Raw genomic sequence first — 26657 nt, 5'->3', positions numbered from 1 at the left:
TTATCAAGCAAAACAATTTCATGGGTTGTTGGAATGCAAGTAAGATTGACAGTTTGATGCAAAAGTTGATGTATGCATGACATAATGACTTAAATCCATGTAAAAAATGATGCATACTAGGCAAGCAATGATGAATGTATTCCATGTGAGATGGATTCTTGCTGCAATTATTTGTTGTTAATCAAGAAAGCCTCACTGGGAGTTGAACCCAGACCATTGGCACTAGCCAATATTCTCCGTACACCATAAGGCTTGAGTTGTGTTGGGTTGTTGGGAGAGACTACCAACAATTGATTGGTTGGCAGCCTTCGAGGATTTACAACTCGAGTTGTGTTGGGCTATTGGGAGAGACTACCAACAATTGATTGGTTGGCAGCCTTCAAGGATTTACAACTCGAGTTGTGTTGGGCTATTGGGAGAGACTACCAACCATTGATCGGTTGGTAGCCTTCAAGGATTTACAGCAAGTTGGGCAGCATAGGAGGGGTCTTCTAACCTAGCTGGCCAAGGGAGCATTAAAAGGTCTTGACAACAGCAGCAACAAGCTTACACATTTTCTTCATTGAGCTATAACAGCCCTTAGACAGTGGTTTGCAAGACAATTTCCATGTATGCTTGAAAAATATTGATGATCAAAGGCAAACAATTGGTAGCACATTGAGCTATAGCAGCCCTCAGATAGTGGTTTGCAAGACAATTTCCAAGTATGCTTGCAAAAGATTGATGATAAAAGGCAAACAATTGGTAGCACATGTGCTCTAGCAACAAACAAAAGTCACATTATTTAGAATTTGTACATGAAGACTCCAAAACATATTTATGTCCTTCCTTGTCTCACAAGCTAACTGTTAAAAGGAAAAGCTACCATAAACTAATACTAAAAAAAGTGAGAAAAGCCTATGTAGAAATAGAGGTCTCATTCTTAGAAGCTGAAGCCAAAACAAGCTTTGGCTGCACTCCTCCAAGCTTGTAAGTGCCATCAAGAGCATTGGGAAGCCCTAGCGTCTTCAGTGCAATATGGGCTGCCTTCTGATCAGAAACCATCATATCTCCAAACCTCTTCAGTGCATTAGCACAGGCAACGTTTTGATGACTTGAGAGCACAGGTAAGGCCATCAACGTTGGTATTCAACATTCACGGTTTGCAGCATAAGCGTCTCATGAGCAGTGCTTCAAAAACAAGCACCGCACATGCATTTTGATGACTTAAGAGCAGAGGTAAGGCGGCCATCAGAGTTGGTATTCAACATTCACTGTTTGCATCATAAGCGTCTCAGAGCAAGTGCTTTAGAGCAAGCAGCTCACAGGCATTTTAGCGTGAAGCAAGTTTCATAGAAGCAAGTGCAGAGACGCGTTAATCTCGCCAGTGAGCAGAGAGTGCATAATTCTTCGTTTCATCTCAGCTCAGCATAGATTGGAGGTTTTCGTTTCACCTCAGGCCTTGTTTTGTCTCCGCTCATCAGCAAAGAAAAATGCTTGTTGACCAACCCTTGGCGCAATGCTAAGGATTCGCTTTACTTAAATCTTAGGCTTCGTTTCGTCTCAGCTCAACAACGGAAAGCAATTGTTGTTAAGGAAAAGAAGAAGCAACAATTGTTTTGCTAAAGGAAAAGAAGAAGAAGAGAGCTTTGCTATACAGAGCATAAATCATTAACCAAAGAGCTCTCATCTCATTACCAGAATTGGCTGATGAAGAAGCTCAAGGTGAAAAGAAGCCACCAACCTGATCTTAAGTGAAGTGAGGTTTTTTTTAGGGTTCTTATTTTTTCAAACCTTCTTTAATTAGTCCACATCCACACCTCGTCTAATGCTTTCACACTCCCTTGTTCCATATACCTTTACCCATTTTTTTAACCTTAGACCACACTTTCTTTGATCTCCCTCTTATAAATAATTCCCTTCTCACATTACCTTGCTACCTTGTCATATTTTTTTCATTTACATTCATGGTACATACATACTGTTGCGTGACGAGTGGTGATCAATGCAAGGATGCAACACAAAGATGCAAGCAGGAAAACAAGTGACATTGTTATTTAGGGCTCTTGTAAAGAGTTCCAAGTTGTAGATGAGTGTGGGAGTGGGCTTGAGAATAATCCCACATGCGAAGTTTTGGGAGTTTTAGAGTTTTTGTATAAAAAGTGGCTCATTTGAGGGCTTATGGACACATTGGGCTAAACTCATGTTTGAGCTCTCTTGAGACTAGCTCTCCCTCTTTTTTTCATAGAGGTGCAAGCTCTTCTCTCTCCCCATCTACATTATTGTATGAGCAATGTTCTTTTTTTAATTCAATGCAATGAGATGATGTTTGTTTTTCTTCTCATGTCTATTCTCTAGTGTGCATGTTTCTTTGTTGATAGCTTCAAGGTTTGTGTGCATGCTAGGGAAGTAAGTGCTTGAGAATGAAGTATGCTTTGAGCTTGTGTATACATTAGCTTAGCTTTCTTCTTGTATTGGATGCATGAATGAGTGGGATGATGAGTGAATGAGTTGTGGCAAGATTGAGCTTGACAATGTGTGTGTTAAGTCTATGTCAAGGTAGTGGTGTTCTTAGCATTCTCTCCATTTTGTGGATAAGCTTTTGTGCACCGGTACGGGTTGAATCCCTAGCTCCGAAAGGGATGCAAATCCCATTGGATTGAGCTACGCGTGGATCATGCTACTCTTGCTATAAGTGAGAGAGTTTTTCGTCTCTCCATTGGCGCCGCTCTGCCGGGGAGAAGACTCAAAACCAGTTGAGAAGCTTGCATTACTACCACTATTTCTTTTTGTTTTTAGGTTTAGGGTTAGCATGAGTGTGGAATCTCGGAGCTAGTGATTAGAAGAGAAAAAGTAGATGAGTACTTACTTGTGCGGTTGAGATCTACTCCCGCTAATGTTTTCTCATTCATGTATATGCTTTCCATGGTTGTTTTCATCGTTGTGTTCATTTTTTGTTCATAGATTAGAAACGAAAATCTGAATAATACATTAAGCTCAATGCATTATGTGTGAGCTTATGTATTATGCATTAAACTTGTGCTTAATGTATTAATGCGTTATGGCTTAAGCTTAATGCATTTTGCAATAATGCAATAGATTAATGCTTAATGCAATATTAGCCGGCTGCATCTAAGGCCATGGGGGGATGGCTGGCTATAGCAAGAGGCGAAGGCAGTGGCCGGCAGCAGAGGCGGTGACGGCAAGGAGGTTAAAAAATAAAAATAAAAAGCCACCTGGCCGCTGAAGGGCTGCGTGGAGGTGACTGGCAGCAGCAGCTGGCGGAAGAAGGTGAAGCCAAGGCCGCCGACGGTGGGAGAAAGAGAAGAAGTCAGGCGAGGAGGGCCGATGGGCTTGGGCTTCTCAACGGCTACGTCCGTAGCAGCAGGGGCTACCACCTCGGCCGCACGGACGTAGAGGCGAAAGGGAGCTGCAGAAGGCAAGTGGAGGCCGGGCGAAGGCTGTGTGAAGGAAGCGAGGAGCTGAGGAAGCGACTGGAGATAAGATGGGGCTGCAGGCGAGGAGGCACGTGAAGGAAATCCGGGAACGGCGCACGATCCGGAGGCGGCAGAAAGATAAGGTTAGTACTTTTTTATTTTTTATTTTTTATTTTTTGTTAATTTTCATGTTTTTGCATTTTTTTAAAATAATAAAAAGAAAAAGAAAAAAAACAATAAAACAATAAAAATATTTTTTAAAAAAAAAGAAAAGAAAAAAAAATTCTGTAATTTTAGTTCACATTTTTTGCATATTCTGTAATTTTTAATTTTTTTAAAATTTCTATAATTTTTTGCATAACTAGTGTAACTTACATTTTTTTATTTTTTTTTTGTAATTTTATGCATAATTAGTATTTTTGTGTAATTAGTAAAAAAATAAAAATAAAAAAAAATTATGTGTTTTATTTTGAGTCCATATTTTTGCATAATTTGTATTTTTTTTAATTTTCTCTAAATGTTTTTTGCATAATTAGTGTAACTTGTATTTTTTTAAATTTTTGTAATTTTGTGCATAATTTTTATGTAATTAGTAAGAAATAAATAAAAAAATAAAAAATAATATAGATAGTTACACACATATTCATGTTAGTTGCATTTAGTGGTTAGGTAGGGTTTAAAAATATATATATATATATACATAAATAAATATATATATATATATATATATATATATATATAAAACCTTAAAATTTGACCTTATGCACTTGCGGTCGGGACGTCATATAGACACTGCCATAGGGCCTAGGGCACCTTTTAGAGTACCTACGTAGGAAAGTGGGGCCCAATCGGTAGGAAATTTGGCAGATATTGCTGAAACCTTTTCCGAATCCCAATCTGATACCCTTTCCAGAACAACTAGCTCATTGTCCATGGACAATCAAATAGTCATCCCTTAGCCCCAAATAGGACACCCACAAGATCTTTTAATCCATTTGAAGCCGACACCATGGGGTTACCACTCAATGTGAGACTTCAATATGTCTACACGAATGCTCAAGGAGCTGAGATCTTTAGGGATCCACAACAACGGTATCTTGTTAAGATCGCAGACTTTTTCTCAGAATTTGATAGAGCACCTCTAGTCAATGACCAGGGTAACATGTACATGGGTGGAGATGGTGTTCGCCTGCGAAGTCACCTATCATCCAGAGAATGTAGACAAATTAGGGGAGCTCTCCACCAAAAGCGAGTTCTTAGACTTATCAAAGCTTTCCAGAGCAAGGGAGTCTAGAGATGATTGGCTCATTGAGCCGGACATGCCTGGACCATCCAATGCCCAGTCCTCAAAGCCATCCATAGATGATTTACTTCTTGTAGATCTAAATTTGGAAAGGGATAGGAAAGGCAAGAGCAAAATGGATCAGGGGGCTGAGAACCAATGGGAGTTTGTACGACAAATTCCAGTGACAAAGGTCTTACAGGATGACCCACTTCAAGAGGTCTATAAGGACTCTTTAGAAGGATATTATGCCACAACTAGATTGCCAGAGCTAGATCTTCCTCTAGCACTTGTGGTGGTAGTCGAGAAGCTTGCAGGATACAAGAACCGAATCGTTGATAAATGGGCCAATGAATACCGAACCTTAGATTGGAAGGAGATTTGGGAGCTCACGTGGAAAGGACAACCATTATTCATGGAAGTGTTCTCAACAAATACAGCTAAACCAGGAGAGAAAGCCTTTCTTGAAGAAACTGTCGCTTCTCTCCTACGAGAGTTCATTAGAGAGGGACCCTCAACATCAAAGTGGACCACTGCAAGTAGCCGAACTCTAGCACCAAGATATTATCCTACACCAAAAGTGCGACCATAGATCACACCACAACAACGTTTCTCTCACTATGACAATCGGAGGGTAGGGGAGCCAACTCGGCCTCCCATAAATGCACCTCCTGAAATGCGGGTAGCAAGATCTTTGGAGGGGGTTGGTGAGGCAAGTAATAGGGGACCCACACCAATTTGGGATGCATGTGGACCATCTCACCAAAGAGAGGAACAATTCCCACTGAGAGTGAGAGGCCGTAGGCCCTATGATGAATATTTAAGACAAGTAAGGCCATCAACTCTTCAAAAACTGGTAAAGAAGTACGAAGGGTCGGGAGATCCATATGACCATGAAGTAGCATTTAGGCAAGCAGTTCGAGCTGAGCATTTAGGCAAGCAGTTCGAGCTGAGCAAGTGACTGACAAGCATACGCAAATTGAAGGAGTTCGAGCTGAGCAAGTGACTGACAAGCATACGCAAATTGAAGGATTTCGGCTCACTCTTGAGGGAAAGGCCCTTGCTTGGTTTCAGGCACTAGAGGCTTCAGACAAATCTTCTTTACGAGTTCTGGAAGAGAGATTCATTGCTGCTTTTTCCTTGATGGGGAATCAACATGACACGGTAGCAAATATCTACTCTTTCAAGCAAGGCGAGACTGAGAGTGTTAGAGATTGTGTAAATAGGATGAAGCAGTACATTAATCATTGCCTAGAAGATGAGAAGCCCACCCAGAGTTGATTAATTTCTCTCTTCTTAAAAGAACTCAAAAATTCAACACTGCATACACATCTCTATGCAAAGAAGCATACAAATTTCAATGAGTGTTGCCATGATGCTATGGATTTCACAGATAACTTCAAATTCCAAGATGGTTCTGGCCCTGAGGTGCAACCTAGGGATCAGTGGGGTGATGACCAAAGTTCAGGGTCTAGTGCGCTAGTAAATCCAGACCAGATAGCTAACCTAGTACTAAGGAGATTGGGATAGACCTATCGCCCACCCATGCAGCCACAACAACAACAGCAGCGAATGAGGAGTGTACTACCTACAGGTCCTCATCTTTGTGGAGCATGTGGCGGTAACCATAAAACCAAAGAATGTAATACTTTTTCTCCTCTAGTCACAAACTAGCCCACAAAGAAGTGGTGCCAGGCCTGTGCTTGGAACTTTACCCACACCACACAGGAATGTACTCGCATTGCAAGAATGAGACAGGAGCGTGAGCAGCAAAGGGGTGGAGTGACTCCACAAATGCATCAACAGTATACTAATTTTGAACGTCAGCCACCGATGGCACAAGAGCAAGCACGACCTGTTCTTGGAGCTCAACCTCCTGCTACTACGACAATTCAAATATGTGTAGAGACTTGGTAAACCCAGGCTATGTGGAGGAGGAATATGCATTGAATATTCATCCAAGGAAAGTCTCTTTGAAAGTCCCGCATATCCAAGCCAAGCACTGGAGGCTCAACCAGGGGAACAAAATTCTTTGATGTTGCTAGGCGGCTACCAACCTAGGACTCTAGGCCCCTCAGGTCATTGGCAGCAAAGGAAAGTAGAAGCCAAACTAATGGGACCCTGTTTTATGAGTGCAGAGAACCCCATTGGGCTCGTGATTGTCCACATCGCTCAAGGCAAGCAGCTCGATCCAATACAACAATACCACAGTTTCCACCAATTGAAAGATATTGTCTAGGGTGTTGTGTAGAACACTTCCCAAAGGATTGTTTTTTGCTGAAACCACATGAGGAAGGCACCTCTCAACCAAAGGTCTCACTCAACCTTGTAGGGGCAGTTCCATCGTCGCCACCTTCATCAAAGAATGAGGATGTCGTGCCACTTAGAGTCATGACTAGATCACAGACACGAAATGCCGAAATGCAGACTGATGAGACACCTTGAACTAGGGATGCAAAGGCAAATCTAGTGGACAAGACCCTACATTCCAATAGAAAAAAGACCACTAGGAGGAAAAAGAACCGCAACAAGCGAACTAAAAGTGCATCCACTAGTTCTCAAGAAGTCTCTAAACAAAACATGAGGGATCAAACTTTTACATCCCAAGAAGTGCATGAGGAGCATCAACCTCAACCTGGGCCTAGTGCTAAACAAGATGAGGCTAGTACGACCGAGGATAGTTCTGGGGGTTCTGTTTTTGTGGATAAGGTGAACGAGACTCTAGATGCAATCATTGATGCTCATAGAAGTCGCATGTAAGCTTTATCTGAGCTACCCAAGAAGCTTCAAGAATACCCAAACCCTCGTGAGGAAAAGGTCAATCTAGCTGTACATCAGCAACTCATTAAGGAAGCTCAATCAATACTTGAGGGCCCACCTCCACCTATCCCTCGGGGCCCAACCTTTCTTAAGCCAACATTAGAAACCATACCAGAAGTGTCATCAAGTTGGGAAATAAAAAGTGAGCTCATCTCACAATCTCATAGCGAGAAGTCTGCACCAGTTGCCACCCCATTGAAAGAAGGTATTCTGCCACCACCTAGCCTTGCCTTCCCATGCAATGATGAAGTTATTGATGCTAACGAGGACATGGCAAATGAGATGTGGGCAGCAGTTCATGAGAAAGTTAATGAGAATATGTCCTCTATTATTTCACCTCCATTCTCTGAGGTGGATTTTACCAGGGGCACAGAAAACAACTTTAGACGCCCAAGCATCCAGGAGGAAGTTCAAACAATTGTTTCTCCTAGAAGTAAGCATACAATGAAAACCTTACCATCATATTTGGGAGAATATGAGAACTGTTCTCAAACCTTGAGGATAACCTCCATGCATAAAAGGTTGACAAAGGAGATGGATATGGGTATCGTGCAAGCTATTTTGTCAGCACCAGTGGCTTGTACCTTACCTTTGCTTGATTTGATAAAGCTTCAACCTGAGTTGTGGAATGATATTGCCACATGTTTATCAGAGCAGGTATTGCTACAAAAGGGTCACCATCATTGTACTATACACCCTGAGACAAAGCATGTTATGCTAGTTCCTATCAACAAAGTAGGAAAATTTTGTGAGGATGATCAGGGAAATGCTACCCTCCCATTAGAAGTGCGAAAAGTAGCTTCAACTGCAATACTTGTTGATAGTGGTGCAGGAGTGGGCAGTGACAAGGTCCATTTGGAAAAAGTGGGGCAAACCAGCTATTAGGAGTACCAGGATGCGCTTAATCACTCATATCATGATGTAACAAGGTCTCCAATAGATGAGTTTGATTCTGCTTCATCTGAGGGCTCAAGAGTTACATTGTCAGATGGGCGAGAAGATCTGTGGATGTGTGGAGCCTCATGTAGGGATTTCAACACTGAGAGACTTAAGGGTAATCGAAGTGTATCAGATGAGGCATACATTCCACAACCCTTCCCTGAGCACTTAATTGATCCACTAGAATGGGTCATGTCCTTGCAACATTATCGACATGTGCCTACTCTTGAGAGGAAGAGTTAGGAAGGCGTGCCTACTCTTGAGAGGAAGGGAGGTTCAAGTAGAGATCCCTCGAAGCTGACCTAAACGTAAATACTGTAAGAGTCATAAGAGAATCCGTAAACAAGATGAGAGGGAACGACGTGAGAGACTACAAAAAGAAAAGGAGGAGTTTAAGAATGAACACTCTTGACCACCACCTCACTTCTCAGGAAAGAACGGATATCTATACTATGTCCAAGCACAAGATAGTATCAAAGACCAAGTAAAACGATCAGATGGATTCCAACCAGGAGAAAAGCTAAAAACTGTTGCAAAAATTGCAAAAAAACGAAGAAACAAAAACCAAAACTCAAGTCTAAAACCGATCCAAAAGAGAATGTCGAAAGTGCAAAGATAACGGTTGAACAAAAAAATCAGATGTAAGATTGCAAAGGAGAGCTCAAAACCACATGGTCTTCAATGAGTGACGACTCAAGTGGACAAGAACAACGTCTCAATGTTCCCCCCAACAACTTCACACAGTACACTCTTCAAGATCGGAAGATTGTTCTTCAACAGCCCATGCGACAAAAGCCAAGCATGCTAGGGGTTTCATATGATGGTCCAGAAGATGCAAAAAAAATTGATATCGCTAAGCCAGGAGAAGAGCCTCGCTATGTGTGGATTGCCACAGACTTGTCCTTAGATGAGGAGAAGTTATTAACTCAAACAATAAAGGAGTATCGCGATGTTTTTGCTTGGAGTTATAAAGACCTCAAAGGAGTTGATCCAAGCATATGTCAGCATACAATTCCATTGTGAGAGGATGCAAAGCCTTCCAAGCAACGTCCTTATACTTACAATGAGAATTTTGCACGAAAGAGAAAAGAAGAAATAGACAAGCTCTTAGAGGCAGAATTTATCTATGAGATTGAACACACTGAATGGGTCTCCCCTATTGTAGTGGTGCTCAAGAAAAATGGAAAACTTCGAGTATGTGTAAACCTCAAGAAGGTAAATGCAGCTACTGTACGTGATCATTACCCACTTCCAATCACGGATCATGTTTTGGAAGGAGTTGCAGGGAAAAAGGCATATAGTTTCTTGGATGGATTCTCCGGTTACAAGACAGCTTTTGCTACTGAAGATGGCATCTTTGCCTATCGTGTTATGCCATTTGGTCTAACAAAGGGCAGATCATTTGTCTCGAATCACCTCGGGAGAAGCTCCTGTGGGTGTGGATGATGATATGTTAGATTCAACACTTTTCCTTGTAGAGACAGCTCCTAAATGGTCTGAATCCATCTTAGAAATTTTGACAAGTGGGCAGATACAACTAGCGGGTCCTAATGTGGACCTATGGCGACCATTCAAGTTAATCTCAGGGAGATTATATCGTCAGGGTAATGATGGAGTGTTGCGGCTTATACCTAACCCTGACCAATATGAGGAGATCTTGGAATGGGCACATGCGGGTATCGGTGGAATCCATGCATCAGCTACTACTTGTGTGCGACGTATATCTCAGGATGGGCAATGGTGGCCTACCATGCATGCGGATGCTGAAAAATTTGTTTGCAATTGTGCTTCATGTCAAATTCAACAGCCAATTCATAATGTCACATTATTCCAAATTTCAACTACACCAAGTTGGAGTAAGTATATTGTGGACTATCTTCAGCATGGTCATACTCATCAAAAAATTCCTAAATATCAAAAGCATGCTATTGAAGTTGAAGCGACAAACTATATGCTGATAGAGGGCCAACTCTACAAGAGGGGCAAGGATGGCAACTTACGCATGTGTGTATGTGAAGCTGACTACTTGAAAATCTTGACTCATGCACATGCAGGTGTTGGGGGTGGACACTTTTCGGGCAATACCACAGCTAAGTTGATTAGGTGGTTTGGACTTTGGTGGCCAACCTTACAAATGGATGCCGAAGAATATGTAAAACGTTCTGACGATTGTCAAAGGACCAAACCTCCCATCACAAAGGACAATATGCCATTGCGGCCTATATTAAGCACATGTGCTTTTGCAAAATGGGGTATTGATTTTCTTGGTCCCATTAAACCTCCAGCTCGTCACACGCATGCCGAATATATTATAGTCACAACTGACTATTTGACCAAATGGGTAGAGGCAAAGGCTACAGTTAAAAATGATGCCAGAATCGAGACATGACGTGTCTACAACCATGTGGAATGCTTGGTAGGACTTGGGGTTGTCTTAGCACCTTGGGGCCGATGCCTTGGTTTCCATGGGGTGAACACAGACGTCTAAAAGGCTAAGAAAGACCTTCAAGGACTCTATCGCCTTGATAGATGTTGGTAGGACTCTGGGGTACATTATGGGCCCTCGAGACCGATGCCCTCATCTTCATGGGGTACTCCTTATGTCAAAAAGAAAGAAAAGGGTCTGTCGCCCTTGAGATACTTAGCGGCCTTTAGATTCTCTTGGCGGAGGTCTCTTGGCCATTGCTTGGGTCTCATTGGGATGGAACCTTCCTCTTTATTCATCTTTTACACACACACCAAAAAAGAAGAAGAAGAAGAAGAAGAAGAAGAAGAAAAAATAGAAAATAGAAAATAGAAAAAAAAAAGAGGTCCAATCACCATTGCTCATATTTAGGAGTCAGGTTGCCACTTAGGAATAACTTAAACACTTGTAGGACAATGAGACTGCGGTCATAACCTGTGGTGTGCAAGCACACTTGCCTTTGCATAGCACTATCTACCACTTAGTCTCACTTTGACTAGTCTTTACTCACCTCTTTTAGCACTCTTTAGAACTCTAATCAGCCTTTCACTTGTATGCTCACGTGTGAGATTGTCATTGCTGGTTTTTTTTTCAATAAAAGGCTTTACTTGTATCCATTGTTTTTTGCAGCTTTTGCTTCTACCGCGCTCGAGGACGTGCGCAAAATAGGAAGGGGGGAGTGTTGCGTGACGAGTGGTGATCAATGCAAGGATGCAACACAAAGATGCAAGCAGGAAAACAAGTGACATTCTTATTTAGGGCTCTTGTAAAGAGTTCCAAGTTGTAGATGAGTGTGGGAGTGGGCTTGAGAATAATCCCACATGGGAAGTTTTGGGAGTTTTAGAGTTTTTGTATAAAAAGTGGCTTATTTGAGAGCTTATGGACACATTGGGCTAAACTCATGTTTGAGCTCTCTTGAGACTAGCTCTCCCTCTTTTTTTCATAGAGGTGGAAGCTCTTCTCTCTCCCCATCTACATTATTGTATGAGCAATGTTCTTTTTTTAATTCAATGCAATGAGATGATGTTTGTCTCTCTTCTCATGTCTATTCTCTAGTGTGCATGTTTCTTTGTTGATAGCTTCAAGGTTTGTGTGCATGCTAGGGAAGTAAGTGCTTGAGAATGAAGTATGCTTTGAGCTTGTGTATACATTAGCTTAGCTTTCTTCTTGTATTGGATGCATGAATGAGTGGGATGATGAGTGAATGAGTTGTGGCAAGATTGAGCTTGTGTGTGTGTTAAGTCTATGTCAAGGTAGTGGTGTTCTTAGCATTCTCTCCATTTGTGGATAAGCTTTTGTGCACCGGTACGGGTTGAATCCCTAGCTCCGAAAGGGATGCAAATCCCATTGGATTGAGCTACACGTGGATCATACTACTCTTGCTACAAGTGAGAGAGTTTTCCATCTCTCCATATACCTTGCTACCTTGTCTTATTTTTTTCATTTACATTATACTCATGGTACATACATACACTCCTTGAGAGATATGGGCATGCATGGAGATTGATGGGGTTGTTTCTTACATGTGAGTTCACTTTCAGGGTTTGTTGGGGCATATTTGTGTGCATAAGTGCTTTGTGAATCTTACTCACATGCCTTGGAATTCATTGATAATTTGTTTCATGATTCATACACTTGTCATTTGTGGAGTGTGTTCACATGTTTTTGGGATTGTTGGGGCTTGTTCACATGTTCTTTTAACGCATTGTGAGACTTGTTCACACATGAGTCCTTTTGTGTGAGATGTTTGCTCGCTCTAATCTTTCATTGGATATTGTTCACATGCTTAGGGCTTTTATGGGGCGTGTTCACATGCATTAGCACATTGTGGGCTTTATTCTTTTCACACATATTGGCACTTAATTTGGGTGCATTCACATACGGTGTGAGTTCATTGTGCATTGTAGCCCTTGTTCACACGCTTTGAGCATCGGGTAGTGTTCACACACAGCCATGGTTTATTACTATTACCCCTCTACTACTTGCCATGGTCCTCTCTTCCTTTGGCAATGACATTATCTTGTGACTCTCGATGATTGGGGATGCATGTGATGCTAGATTTTTAGTGGGGATCGTACGCAGTATCATGGGTTACCTGACATGATCAGATTATACATCACTTTTGGTGAATGTGTGCATACATTTGGGACATCTAGACTTCAACCATAGGATTCTTCATCATCTATTTCACGTGATGAGGAGATACTCCATTTAGGCCATAGATGGATGATGGAGTTGCAGAGTTTATTGTCTATACATGTATGTTCCTCATTTATGGGATGAGAGATTGGCATCTTCATCCTTTGACTGTTGGTCATTGAGATATTTCTTAGAGGCAGATGGACCAATTTTTCTCAGTTGGGATGACTCCTATGGTTGCTTATTTGAGTGTCCTACATTCTTGAGTAGTCATGATTATGTTCCTGAGGATGTATACCACATCGACATCGGCACAGATGATGATGATGATGATGTATCACACCCACATATCCATGATGATGTATCGTGCACACATACACATGATGATACTGATGTATCACACACACATACACATGATGATAGTGATGTATCGCACACACATACACATGATGATAGTGATACATGCACACATGATGACACTGACACATGCACATGATGATGATGTATGTGATAGTGATAGTGAGAGTGATGTGTGTGAGTTAGATCATGTGGTCATGATCTTGATGGCAGGGATGGCAGAGCGAGGATTTCAAGCATTATGATTGATGGTACACTTATGTCTACCTACCATCCAACGGATCATAGTGATGCATTAGGAGATACTGATGCATTAGACTATCATGGGGATTAACTCTTGATTAGTGTGATACGTCATTTTGATACACCTATAGCACATCTCAGCCGTGCCATACACGATGGTTCTTCTGTGCTACGACCATTCCACATTCTTTCTACTAGGAGTGTTGATTCCACTTGGTGGATACCTCGAGTTTTGGATTCACACCATGGTCGTGTGGATGAGATTACGAGTTTTCCCTTTGACCTTGGTGCTACCAGGACATCGGTATCAAGAATCCCTGATGTGTGAGGTTACATGACTAGCTTCGCCCCATCGACGGTGATTCCTTAGCCTCTCCATTCACACCAGACCATCATAGGACCACTGTCTTTGATTCAAAGTGCCTTAGATTTCCCTTTGATCCAGGAGGGAGCTTATCTAGCCTCATCATTGAGAAGGGAGTCCACTGACCTTTCCATTTGATCCAAGCATCGTCGGAGATCACCTTTCAGTGGAGCGACATTACTTCACGTTTGACCTAGGTGGCCGCACACTGATGGGGCGAGGGGAGATACGACCTACCCTTTGGACCTAGGTGGCACGAGATCTATGTCCTTGATCGTGCGATTTTTTTTAACTTTTGTATATAGCCTTTTGTATGTGTATTTTCATGCATGACCACCCTTAGATTTTGAGGAAGAAATTGTATTAGGAGACGATGGTTTGTAAACAAATTGTTCTTAGGATGCACATGCACATGGGATGGGTCTAGGCATATGGGCTTAGGGTCATTTACTTGTGGGATTAGGACACATGGGCCTTGGGACTATAAAAAACATATACATGGGTGAATTGTTGACCGGATTATGGGTCAAATGCTTTCACAAAGCCACCTTTTACCACTCCCAATGTACCTAAATTTCCTACCATCTTTGGTAGTGGTGGCAAACCATACAATGTGGGAGGTTTCAAAAGTGGGAATACTTCTCAAAAGCCTTCACAAATGGGTGTAAAGACAACCAATTATGGGGTGAACAAGACCAAATTTGTGAGGGAACACCACATCAATGAGATGAGGAACAAAAACCAATGCTACAAATGTGGTGGGAAGTACCACAAAGAGCATTGAAAGGAGTGCAAAGCCCACAATGTCAAAATTAATATGGTTTATTTGGAAATAGTGGATGAGACTAATGAAAAAGAAATGGAGCCATATGAGTTTGTGGATGCCAACCATTCTTTATAACTAGAAGGGGAGTTTTCTTTTAACTCCAGGGGTTTTCTTCGTGATCATTATGATTATGATTATGTCTTACCTCATACTTTGGGTGCTCCAAATGCATATGAACACAATGCTACTCTTTGTTCCATATCCAATGAACCCTATGTCGGTTGCACACAGGGGAACATACATTGAGACTTAAGGCTAAGGTCAAGGGAAGATATGCATTTGTGTTGGTGGACAGTGGTAGCACACATAGTTTTGTGAACCACAAATCATTGGCAAATCTCAAGTTGTAGGCTAGATGCATTAACAATGAAGAGAAAAGTTGAAGTCGTAAATGGGGATAATATGGATTGCATAGTGATTTGTAGAAATGTGGAATTGATGCTCTCATAGGAGTATACTTGCAAAGATGAATTGTTGGTTCTAGATATGGGGCCGATTGATATGATTTTGGGGTGTGATTGGCTACCAACCAATTGTATGCCAAAGAAACCAAGACTTGCACATTCATGGCAAAAGAGGTGGAATACCTTGGTCACATTGTGTTGATGGCATAAAGGTGGAGCCCAAAAAGGTGGAATGTGTAAAGAATTGGCCTACTCCCACCAATCTTACTCAAGTGAGGGGCATTTTAGGCTTCTCATCATTCTATCGACGAATCATTGAGAAGTATGCACATATAGTAGCTGCTTTGATGGATAAGTTGAAGAACGAGAGGCATTCTTTTTAGATGTAATAGCACAAAATAATTTTGATGAGTTAAAAAGGATGCTTACTTTGGCACCTATTTTGGTATGCCCGAATTTTTCCAAGCCTTTCACTATTAGAGAGGATGCATGTGGAAGAGGTATTGGTGCCGTGTTGTATCAAGAACATAGAGTACATGCATATGAAAGCTGAAAACTTGATGACAAGGAGATGGAAATGAAATATATGACCAAGAGATGATTGCTATTTTGCATGCAATCAAGAAATGGCATCACTATCTTTATGGAAGCAAGTTTTATGTGCAAAGAAGTAGCTCTCAACAAGATCTTTGCTTTCTAGGAAAGCCCGTCTCTTGTGAATTTGTGGTCTCAACACGTCCATGACACACATTAGCAACCATAAACAAAATGGTTAGCATAGTTGTGAACAACTTGTTACCTTTTTCGGTGAAAGTTTTTTGGAAAGGAGCAGTTTGATCAATAAGGCCAATCTCACCATATTATTTCCTTTTAAGTGATTTGCTAACTACACAACATTCATGTGGGAGGAATTCTCACTAGGATTGATAACATCATCAGAAAATGGACCTTGTGTGACAAATTTATCAACACTTTGGATGAGGTCCAGTTTAGTCCCAAGGGGACCTAAGGGCTTGTCAGAAAGAGGGTTAGTAATGGTGCATGTTTGGGAAATTTTTCTTTTTGGAATCCAAATAAATGGATTTCCCACATAATAAACTTGAGCAAAAAGCAACACCTTTGGGATCCACACTTATCAGGTGCTTACCTTCTTTGGTTGGTGAGTTGTAATTAGAGTCTCTTTACTTGAATCACATTTCCTTTTGGCCAAGTTAGGTTTTTTTCGGTTGGCAAGTGTATTGCTACTACCAAGGTTTGGTAGTTCTTGTTAAGACGTGGAGCCAATTCTCATCTTCTCTAGGCTCAAGAAGATATTTAGCATCAAAGTTCAGTCCCACGGATGACACATCATCAGAATGGGATTTTTTCAAAAAGATAAACACTTTTAGCTTCCTCTTTTTCACTTTTGTTAGTGTTGGCAAAGTCTTTATCCTCTACATGATGCTTTGTTAACTGGGTGGTGGTAACTCTAATTTTTGAGATTGACCTTCCAGGTTTTTGGTGCAAGTAAACATGGTCAATTTCCCAGTCATGGATCATTCTAAGTTGTCTGCAATGAACTACAGCTGGCCACTGAAAGCATGGAATGATAACATCGGTGTAGAAGCACCATCCATGGACAAAGAGGAGGGCAACGTTGCCATGAAAGCTTTTTAGCTTGTAGTCTTGATAAGTACGAGTTAATTGTGATTAGTAATGCACATTGGCCTATATACCATGGCCCCCTTTTCACACACACTTATTAATGTCCACCCTCCTTGGCCTTTGGTCCATAAGCCTATGTCCCACACTTACTCTTGGCCCCTTGGCCTATTCAACTTATGGTTGGCCCTTACTAATATGTACACTTTGTGTCCACACTCATGTGTCCACCACTTCATTATGAACCATCCCCACCCGAATATGTTTGGTCCTTGAAACATGCACATAGTAAAACCATAGTATGAATGGTTTGCATAAGCATCAATATGAACGACTTCATACTTCTTTGCATAAGCATCAATATGAACGACTTCATACTTCTTTGCCAAAGTTGTCCAAGAGAGCATGATTTGAGCCTTTGAGACCTCCTGGAAACTTCATGTAATGCTCCCCAACTCATTCATTAGGAAAAATGTGGACTCATTTTTGGGCCCTCTAAGAAATGCCATCATCATTCTATTACAAAAAGGGGGATCGTGGATAACTCTATCCATAGTACCTTAAAACTATATCATGTAACATATCATTGGATGCAAGTGAATGGGTGTATGCGAGAACAAGCCCTTAGCAAGAGGATGTAAAAGAGAGTCTGTAAAAGAGTGGGTAGCAGTGAAAAGGTGAGAGGTATCTACTGGGAGAGAATAAAGGGTAGCATGAGAAGATCTAGGATATGTGGAGATATTCTGGTGGGAAAAGCAAAAGAGGTGGAGTGAATCTAGGATGAGGTGTCCCCCTTATTGCTTCCTGGTCTTCCTCAAATGCGACCCTTAGCTCCTCTTCTAGCTGTTGGTGAGGGAGTAGGGCTTTCTCTTGCTCTCTTCTTCTATGCGCCTCCTCATCAATCTAGCATTGTTGCTCTTCCAGCATGGGATTTAATATTCACGTGATCACAAGTTTTTTCTTGTTAATAACACATGTGAACATGTTAATAACATGTTTACATGATTACATGTTCACAAAATAGCAGGTTGCTGGTTACCTGGCAACCGGCCAAAATCTCATCGGGATTCAAAAAAAACCCAATGGGCCCGCCGGGTATAATTAAAACCCGACGGGAACCGTCGGGGCCATCAGAATTCCTGCCGGGCAACATATTTCTATATATATGAAGCCCGCGGGGCCCCTTGGGGATTTATTACTTGACAGCTGTTTACACACAGGTAATGTCTTATCTGCATGTGGGTAGTGTTGGTGTGTGAGTACTCGTGCGGGCAGCTGCCCATAGTCTCACAGTGCGCGGCTAGATGTGGGTGGTCCACCACACGAGAGATGCGTGTGTGTGTAAGGCCATTCTTCGGAATGGTGCTTATCATGGTGCACATGGTCGGTAACGCGGCCGAGTTGTGTCCTATGGTAAGTATGGCACGTTGTAATGGTACTAGTCGGTAATACGACAAGCATAGTATCATTATGACGATGTCACCTTCCCTTCCCTTTATCAAATGCGGGCATATGGTCGGTAACGCGGCTAATTTATGTCCGTATCCAATTCCTATTCCCATAGATTCGGGCGGCATCTTGTTGGTAACGCAGCAAAATGGTGTCGTTCGCTAGTGCATATGCTTTGATTGCATATTGTGGCATTTGACCGGTAATGCGGTCAAAAAATGTCGTAAATTTGTTTGGTTTACCGGTAATGTGGCCTGTGTTGTTTTTATTGCGTGTGATACATGCGATACCTGGTTGGTAACGCGGCTTGAGTATCACATGGATCATAGTTTAAATCATATTGTCTACAAGTCTCATTTCATGAAATAGTAAAATCAAAGTAACAAAGTAATAACCGAAATAACACTAAAAAATAGATGATATTCTCTCTCTATCATTCTCTCTCTCTCTCTCTCTCTCTCTCTCTCTCTCTCTCTCCTACCTCTATCTTTACTTGGGTGATTATGGCTAAACGTCCATGCAAAGATGACAATGTAAACAAAACAATTCTACACACTATTTTAGTCTATCTTGGAGAATTTACGAAATCATTCAAAATGTCTTCTACTATTCACTCTCTCTCTCTATATCTATCTCTCTCTCTATTTTCCTTCTCTTATCTCTGTCTTGACTAGGTGATTATGGTTAGATTTCCATGTATAGATCACAATGAATATAAAACAATCATATACATTGTTTTGCATTATCTTTAAGAATTTATAAAACCATTTAAAATCTCATCTTTAAAAATTTTTAAAATTATTTAAAATGCCATAAAGGGATTATAAACATTGTTTTGCACTGTCTTTAAGAATTTATGAAACCATTTAGGAAACTATCTTTAAACATTGCTGAAATTATTCAAAATGCCATCTAATAAAATCTCTCTTTCCATCTATTTCTCTCCTCCTTCCACTGTCTTGACTTAGGTGATTTTGGCTAGACAGTGAATATAAAACAATTTTAATCTCTCTCTCTCTCTCTCTCTCTCTCTCTCTCTCTCTCTCTCTCTCTCTCTCTCTCTCTCTCTCTCTCGCTCGCTCTATCTCTCCCTCGATTCACGTGATTATGGCTAGAAAGATATGTATATATGACAATGAATATTTAGCTTGACTGTTCACAGTGCCTTTCCTCTCTATCTGTGTCTTGATACTCTCTCTCTCTCTCTCATATATTTCTCTTGATCTACTTGATTGGTGGTAGAAGTTCAGTGAATGTGCAACAATGGATGCTTCTTTTGTTTGATCAATGATAATTAATGTGACACACTTGTTACGGTTGTTTTACCTGTTTTAGTGTAAAGCGTAAATGGATAACATGTTGATGTATTGCTTGATGTTGTTTTCAATACTATTGTTTGATATTCTGTTTTTGTTCTGTATCTTAAGATATTTTCTAGATTTGCGACGATGGCCACCATGCTCTCCATCGAAGAGCGAAAGATCATCCTACGAGCCATTCGCTACAGAGGCAGTTATCATAGTGTCACAATTATCAGAAGAAGCTGTCAGAAAGACTAATGAGTCAGATATCCTCATGAGAGACCTCGTCGTGCAGATCTGGGAAAATGCACAGCGTCGTCTCATATGCGAAGGCAACGCTGAATTGTGTGAAAGACGGAAGTTAGTCGACTTTGACTACCAGCACAGGATACGTACTATCTTGGGGAGTATGCGTTCGGCATATGAGGATCTCAGAGATGCCGCACCACCCTATGCCGACTTACGCCGTTACAACTGTGGGACGCAACATGGAATGAGCAGAAGGTGAAGAGCAAACGTATGAGAGTTCTTTCAGCAGACACACTTCCGAAAAGAGTGCGCATCGCCCAGCTACACCGTCCGGACAACCGGATGTGACACGGACGGGCGCAATCATGCGTACCATTTTCAACGAGCGATGTACACACCTTATCGGCGTTTCGCACGAGGCCTTGATTGAGGGGCAAACAACAAGGTGAGGAGCTTTTGGCACAGTGAAGGAGGATAAGGTCCAGGGCATCTCATTTCTTCCAGAGCACATTACTTTTTGCGGAAAGCTTTACAAGGGAGAAGGCAGCTCAAGATTTGAGAGCTTTCAGGCAGAGCAGGGCATGCAGGTTCTACACCCATCCATCGTGCAATGCATAGCCTTCACCAAGGAATTGCCGTGGATCACTATTTTTTCATTATATTTGCTGGGTGACACGCTCTTGAAGGTTTCTTTCAGATACAGGGTTGTTGCAAGATCAGGGTGTCCAGTTTTATCCAGTTTATGCTGGACTGGGACAATGCTTGGAGAGTAAGTTTTGGGGGGCAAGGTACTTAAAATGAGATCAAGCAACTGATAGAAAATACACTTGCCCTTAAATTAACCCAATATAACTTAAATTAATATAAATTAGTCTAATTAATCAAAATTAATCAAAAATATGATGAAATGATTAAAAAATAATCTTTCCATACTTAGAGTGATCCAATTTATTTTTCCATAGATGCACCATTACAAGCACACTAGTCCCTATAGGTTTTATATGATTCACATCAAAAATGTAATTTTACTAATTAGATTATTAATATTTGCAGGCCTTCTGATAGTCTGGAAGAATTTTGAAAAAGAGATCATTAAAAATCCAACCATTGGATTTGCAATTTTTACTAACCACCACATTCTACTAATGTCTCAGTATCTATCCACTCTTTTGATCTACAAGATTGAGGATTTTAAGTGGTAGCTATTGTGGGTACAAAAAGTGGCGTATATTATAGCACTTTAAAGACCTTGAAATATTTAAAGAAAATAGACAAATATCTTAAAATTTTCTCGAAAAATCAAGTTAAGTTCCATATTATGTGAAGATCTAAGGTACAAAGTGGGAAACTCATATGAGTTTATATGTAAAAGATATTAGCATTTTATGGAATCAGTTCAAATTTGGGACAGGGTGTATACATTGACTTTGTACCTAAGAAAATGAGGACTTTTGACTATCTAATGCTTAATCAAATTATGCAACTATATTTCCAACTTTAAATATGATGTTCCAACAAAAGAACTTGAAATGAAATTCTTTCATTTACTAGGAGAGATTAGCCACTAAAGGTAAACAAATGGCTGTTTTTTTACTGTTTACAGGATGCCTGAGTGGACAAAACTGGGCACCCTGATCTTGCAACCACCCTACAGTGAATTTACCAAAGCGATGTACCGCTTGGATCAGGGATGGAAAAAGCCCCCGCCTGCTGACATACAATTAAGCCAGGTGCACCTCGTTCAGATAAAGGAGGTGGCTTTGAATATGCCTCACATTATGCATGCCCTGGTGGATGGCCTAGCAGCCGCACACATGGCTAGCATCATTCACACTGACCTACATCCCTTCAATTGCTACATCCCTTCAATGTTGTGCTAGATTTTACAAAGGATTTAAAAGCACGCATTGGTATCATTGACTGGGGCCTTCTGCTGAGAGCGCCCAAAAAGCGAGTATCACTCAATTTTGTATTCGAAGCCAGTAAAAATCCAAAAAGGTGGCAGAGGCTCAAGCTTATGCCGACAGGGAGCGAAACAAGCGACCATGGATAGTTCTAGAGATTTTTGATCCTCTCTTGGAAGATGCATACACTCCTGCGAGCGATGTTTTCGCCTTGGGATATTTATTAGAGGTGTTATATGACTTTTGGAGGAAAGTGTAGGAGTTGTGGTGGATGGGCGGAAGTACTCACGACAAAGCCACCATGGATTTTCTCTTTCACTCTTTCAGTCTGAGTGCTCTCCCAATCATAAACTGCCATCCATGTAAATGTTTCACAAATTGCATCTTTGTTTCGAAGAAGAGACTCGAAAGTATAGAAGTGAGTGCAAAACCTGGTCTCTGCAGGAAGCTTTAACATAACTGACATGCGAGGCCGAAAAATATCTAACACTCTCTGTCTCTTGAGCATAAATCTCACAAGCTTGCAAATAGTATCGACGACGATTGAGGCAAACCATTTGGTATCATCACTTTTATACCAATCTTTCAATACAAGATTCAAACTATGAGTATTGCAGCCAGACGGAAAAACATGTGGATACTGTCGCTTTAAGATTTTGGATGCATTCTTGCAATTTTTTGCATTGTCCTTAACAATTTGGACTACATTTTTGGCACCCACTTCTTCTATCACAGAGGCAATGATACCAGCAATATACGCCCTAGATTTTATTGCGCCAGCCGAATCCACGGCACGCATAAAAGTCTCACCTCTAGGTGAAACAACCATTATATTAATTAATGGTTTTCTTTGTACATTGGACCATCCATCGCTGACTATACTACATCCAGAAAGCTCTATGTTGCTAAGAATTATTCTATGTACACGTTCTTTCGCTTGAGCATAGCATTTCTCCAATAGATCATTTCGCATAACATGATACGAAGGCGGCGAAAACCCTGATCCAAATTCACCGATTTTCTTCCATGCTCTCTTCCAATGCTCACTCTCCACCATCACCATAGCACTCCCTGAAAAGTAGATCGCTTCAGCAAGGGCGAGCTGTGCATCATCGAGCAGACCGTTACGTAAGCTTTCCTGCAATGAAGTTTGACGCATGGGTATGTTAAAGTGACGCTTGCAAGAAGATGCACTGGGTAGATTACTTTCTAGTTGCACCTTAAAGTTCGGAGTACAAGCCCGCGATGCTTCCAGAGTTTGATGATTAGAACAACAATGTTCTTCCTGCCTCGATACATTGGCAGTAGATGAGAACTGTTTCCTTGCGTCTTTCTTCTGTATTTCATCTCTTAAACATTTGGCCACTGCAGGTGCAGAGGGGTGGGTACATCCTCCACCTTTTTTCTTCACTCCACCTAAAAAGTGTTCTCTTAATCGCGAGGCACCCCACTTGATTTTACTGCGTGGCATAGCTTACACTCCCAATATATGAATCGGTCACCGATGTTAATTGCATATTGCCACACTATCCCACGTGCCTTTTTTTTCTGCTATTCTGAATTTGAGCTCTATTAGAAGTATCGCTAGGTCCAATGTTTTCTTCCATCTCAAATAACTTATTCAAGCAAGCATACAATAATGAATACACAAACGAAGTAACAACAAAGCCACTCACATATTACAAAACATATATCACCCCACAGAAACATAGAAGCCTTAAAAAACCAAGTGATTACTGAAAAGCTAAAATGTAGCCAAGCAAAAATCTAAAACTAGTTTGAATCTATTTTGACAAAAATAAAAGATCGTCATACATGTTGATCGTCATATATGTTGTTTATTGTTTTTATTTTAAAAGAGAAAGACATCCATGACGATTCATGCTAACTGCAAAGGATGACTGAAAGTTTTTTGCCTATAGGAGTTTTATTTTTCAACTTACAGAACCGTAGATATTAATTTTTGCTAGACTTTTAGCGTCACGACAAGACAAGACGAATGCATAAATGTGTATTCTAAGATTAAGATACATGTAATTGACAGTATGCATACAATGCACATTGCACCCCCAATGAAGGATGTCTTTCGTACCCAATTAAGGATACTTTAAACAAATCAAAGATCTATGATTGCCCAATACTCTAGTATAGGACAAAAGACCTTCTCTAAGACTCTAACATTGACAAAGCAAATCAAAGATCTATGTTTGCCCAACACTCTAGTATAGGACAATAGACCCTTGTCTAATAAAGACTATATCAAATATCAAGAACCAATACAAGCCCCTAAGGAGGACTCTTGGCTCCATCAAACCATTTATAGAGCAGAATAAGGTAGACTACCTGCGCTGCTCGAACGCAAAGTTGAAGTGACTCCAACTTTGTCCCTAAATCTCCGCGAGTATTAGATACGAACCACAGTCTGCCCACAATTCAAAGAATTGAGGACTAGTGGCTCAGTAGCCTTAGGAGTGCCAACAAGGAAAGATAATAGTCCCTAAGATAAGGATGTTCTTCCCTAGAGGACGCTCCTAGCCAACTGGGAGCTCTATAAGCACTTCAAGGAAAGATGTGACGCCCCCAAAACAAGGACAATCTTCCCAAAAAGCTGGCTGGAGGGTGTCGGGTGCCTTTTATTAATAAGAAATATGCCTTTCCCGGTGGGGCCCGCCAAGAAACAAAGAATCCCGACGAGTTTACAGGAATAGTAAGTTTTGGCTGGTAAGAGATCAAGTCTTGTGAATATATGTTGTGATCACATGTTTTAGAATGTTAATAACACGTTTTGTTAACGTGATCACGAATTTTTGAACACGTTTATGAAATCCCTGCTTCAAGCACACGCTGCTGCTGCTCAGCCTCTGAGAGAGGTCGGGGGAATGGTGTACGCGTGGCTCTAAATGAGCCGGTGTCTTCAGGCTACTTGGAGACATCCTCAATATTGTCCAGTCCTTAAAACACATCTGGCTGTACATCTTCCTATCGAGTCTCTACCTCTCTGTCCATGCTTGTATGCTTCTTTTTGATGCGTTTTTGCACTTGTTGAAATGCCTGTGCCGCAGCGACTGCCTGTATTAAATTGTGCACCAGACGGTACGTTTGGGTTCTCAGTTTTGCGTGCAGTGTGCTTAGTTCTAGCCATCCATTGACTTACACGAGTGAATGAACGTGAAAATGTACTTTTAAAACTGACTTTTACAGGTTTATATAGTTTTTGAAAAAACTTATTGATAAAAAAAATATCTCTAGAAATTAAAAAAAAGGCTTTAACTTAAAAAAGGCTACAATTTTTTAATATGGAACCCATTTTTGATTGATACGCCTACGCGCACCGAACCACTCACGCATCCCATGCATGGCACTTGATGCTCACCATGCAATTGCTCGTTGTAGATTGACATTTTTTACAACCTTTCGTAGTAATGACACCTGCCCTTTTGGTTTTTGTCGGCGTCGACCTCCCAAACTGCGATAAAACCAATTAACCATCTCATGCAAGGCATTGCTTTTTTCCTTACCACCTCCACAATGTCGCGTGTGCTTAAAGTATGCTGCCTTAGCTTGATAATGAGAGTGCTCCATTCCTTGGGTGCTCCAAATTGCCATTGGACCATATTGGTCGAGAAAAAACTGTGCGTGGGCAAATATAATGTGCTGCAACAAAGATCATATCAGAATTTTACTATTTGGCGATGAATATCACTAAATAGATAGAAAGGTAAATACCATATAGTGGGTGATATGTGTTTCTCCCCATGCATCAACCATTTGTTGAGTAAATGTATGTATTGCAGTCTTTAAGTTTGTATAATCTCCTCAGCAACAAGTGGAGCCTTTTCTAGCAATTGAATCATTTTATCAAGTGACTCCCACAGCCTTGCATGCTTGAGACCAAGCTCTGCATTATTCCCATGATAAGTGGTGCATTCACAAATGGCCTTCCATATCTCATATTTTGTGTGACTATTCTACCCCTCGTAATTTGAGAGAAGGTGTCTTGCTTTGGACCCACCCATGCATATTTTGTTTGGATTATCCTGACCTGGTCTTGACTTTTTAGTATCCTGAGTTAACTTTACAGCACCACCATGAAGCCCCACGCTTGAAAGGACATCTTCCCGCTTACTGATGCATTCGTTGTGCGAAGATGTTCAGGCTCCATATTCCATGCATAATTGATATGTAACTTCAGTAATTTGTCCATTATGCGTAACCTAGCATGAAGCGTGCAAATATGAACACGGGACAAGGATTTAATATTCACGTGATCACAAGATTTTTTGTGATAATAACACATGTGAACAAGTTATTCACATGTTCTCATGTTACCGTTCACAAAATAACAGGTCACTTGCCATTTGGGAACCCCTTAAAAGGTTGGCTACACATGGGAATAAGCTATTCACATGTTCTCATGTTACCATCTTCACATAATAGGAGGTCAGTGGCCATCTAAGAAGATTTTTTATGCCCGACAAAGATAATTTTTTTAGGCCCTTGTGAAAGCTTTGTGAATATAACATGTGATCACAAGTTTTTTTTTGTTATTAACATATGTTATTAACATGTTCACATGTTCTCGTTTACGTCAGTGAAATCCCTGACATGGGAAAGTGGAATCTCTAATATAGGGCTCCATGAGATATCTTCTTGATCACGATTAGGCGGACAATTGGTATTACAATTCATCATGCCACTAACCCATTCAATAGGTTTCTTTGGATCTTTGTTTTGCCTTGTACTCATTGAAGGTGGTTGTACATTTTTCTTGCCCTTTGCATGAGATTTGGTTGTCTTGGTGGTTGCAACCTTGCCTGAAGCTTTGCCGCGTTCAATATACTCTGATTTTGAATGGCAGT

At 41.0% G+C, this 26657-nt stretch overlaps 1 pseudogene; it reads left to right on the top strand.

Moving 5' to 3' along the window:
- The first annotated feature begins 19801 nt into the window (after window positions 1-19801).
- Window positions 19802-20242, top strand: LOC147613650 (uncharacterized; annotated as a pseudogene).
- Window positions 20243-26657: the final 6415 nt, after the last annotated feature.

This window comes from Cibotium barometz, chromosome 43 (assembly GCF_041138505.1).
Source record: "Cibotium barometz isolate CiBa-2024 chromosome 43, ASM4113850v1, whole genome shotgun sequence".
Taxonomy (NCBI): domain Eukaryota; kingdom Viridiplantae; phylum Streptophyta; class Polypodiopsida; order Cyatheales; family Cibotiaceae; genus Cibotium; species Cibotium barometz.
Note: the sequence above shows the minus strand (reverse complement) of the source record. Positions and strands in the feature narration are given on the sequence as shown.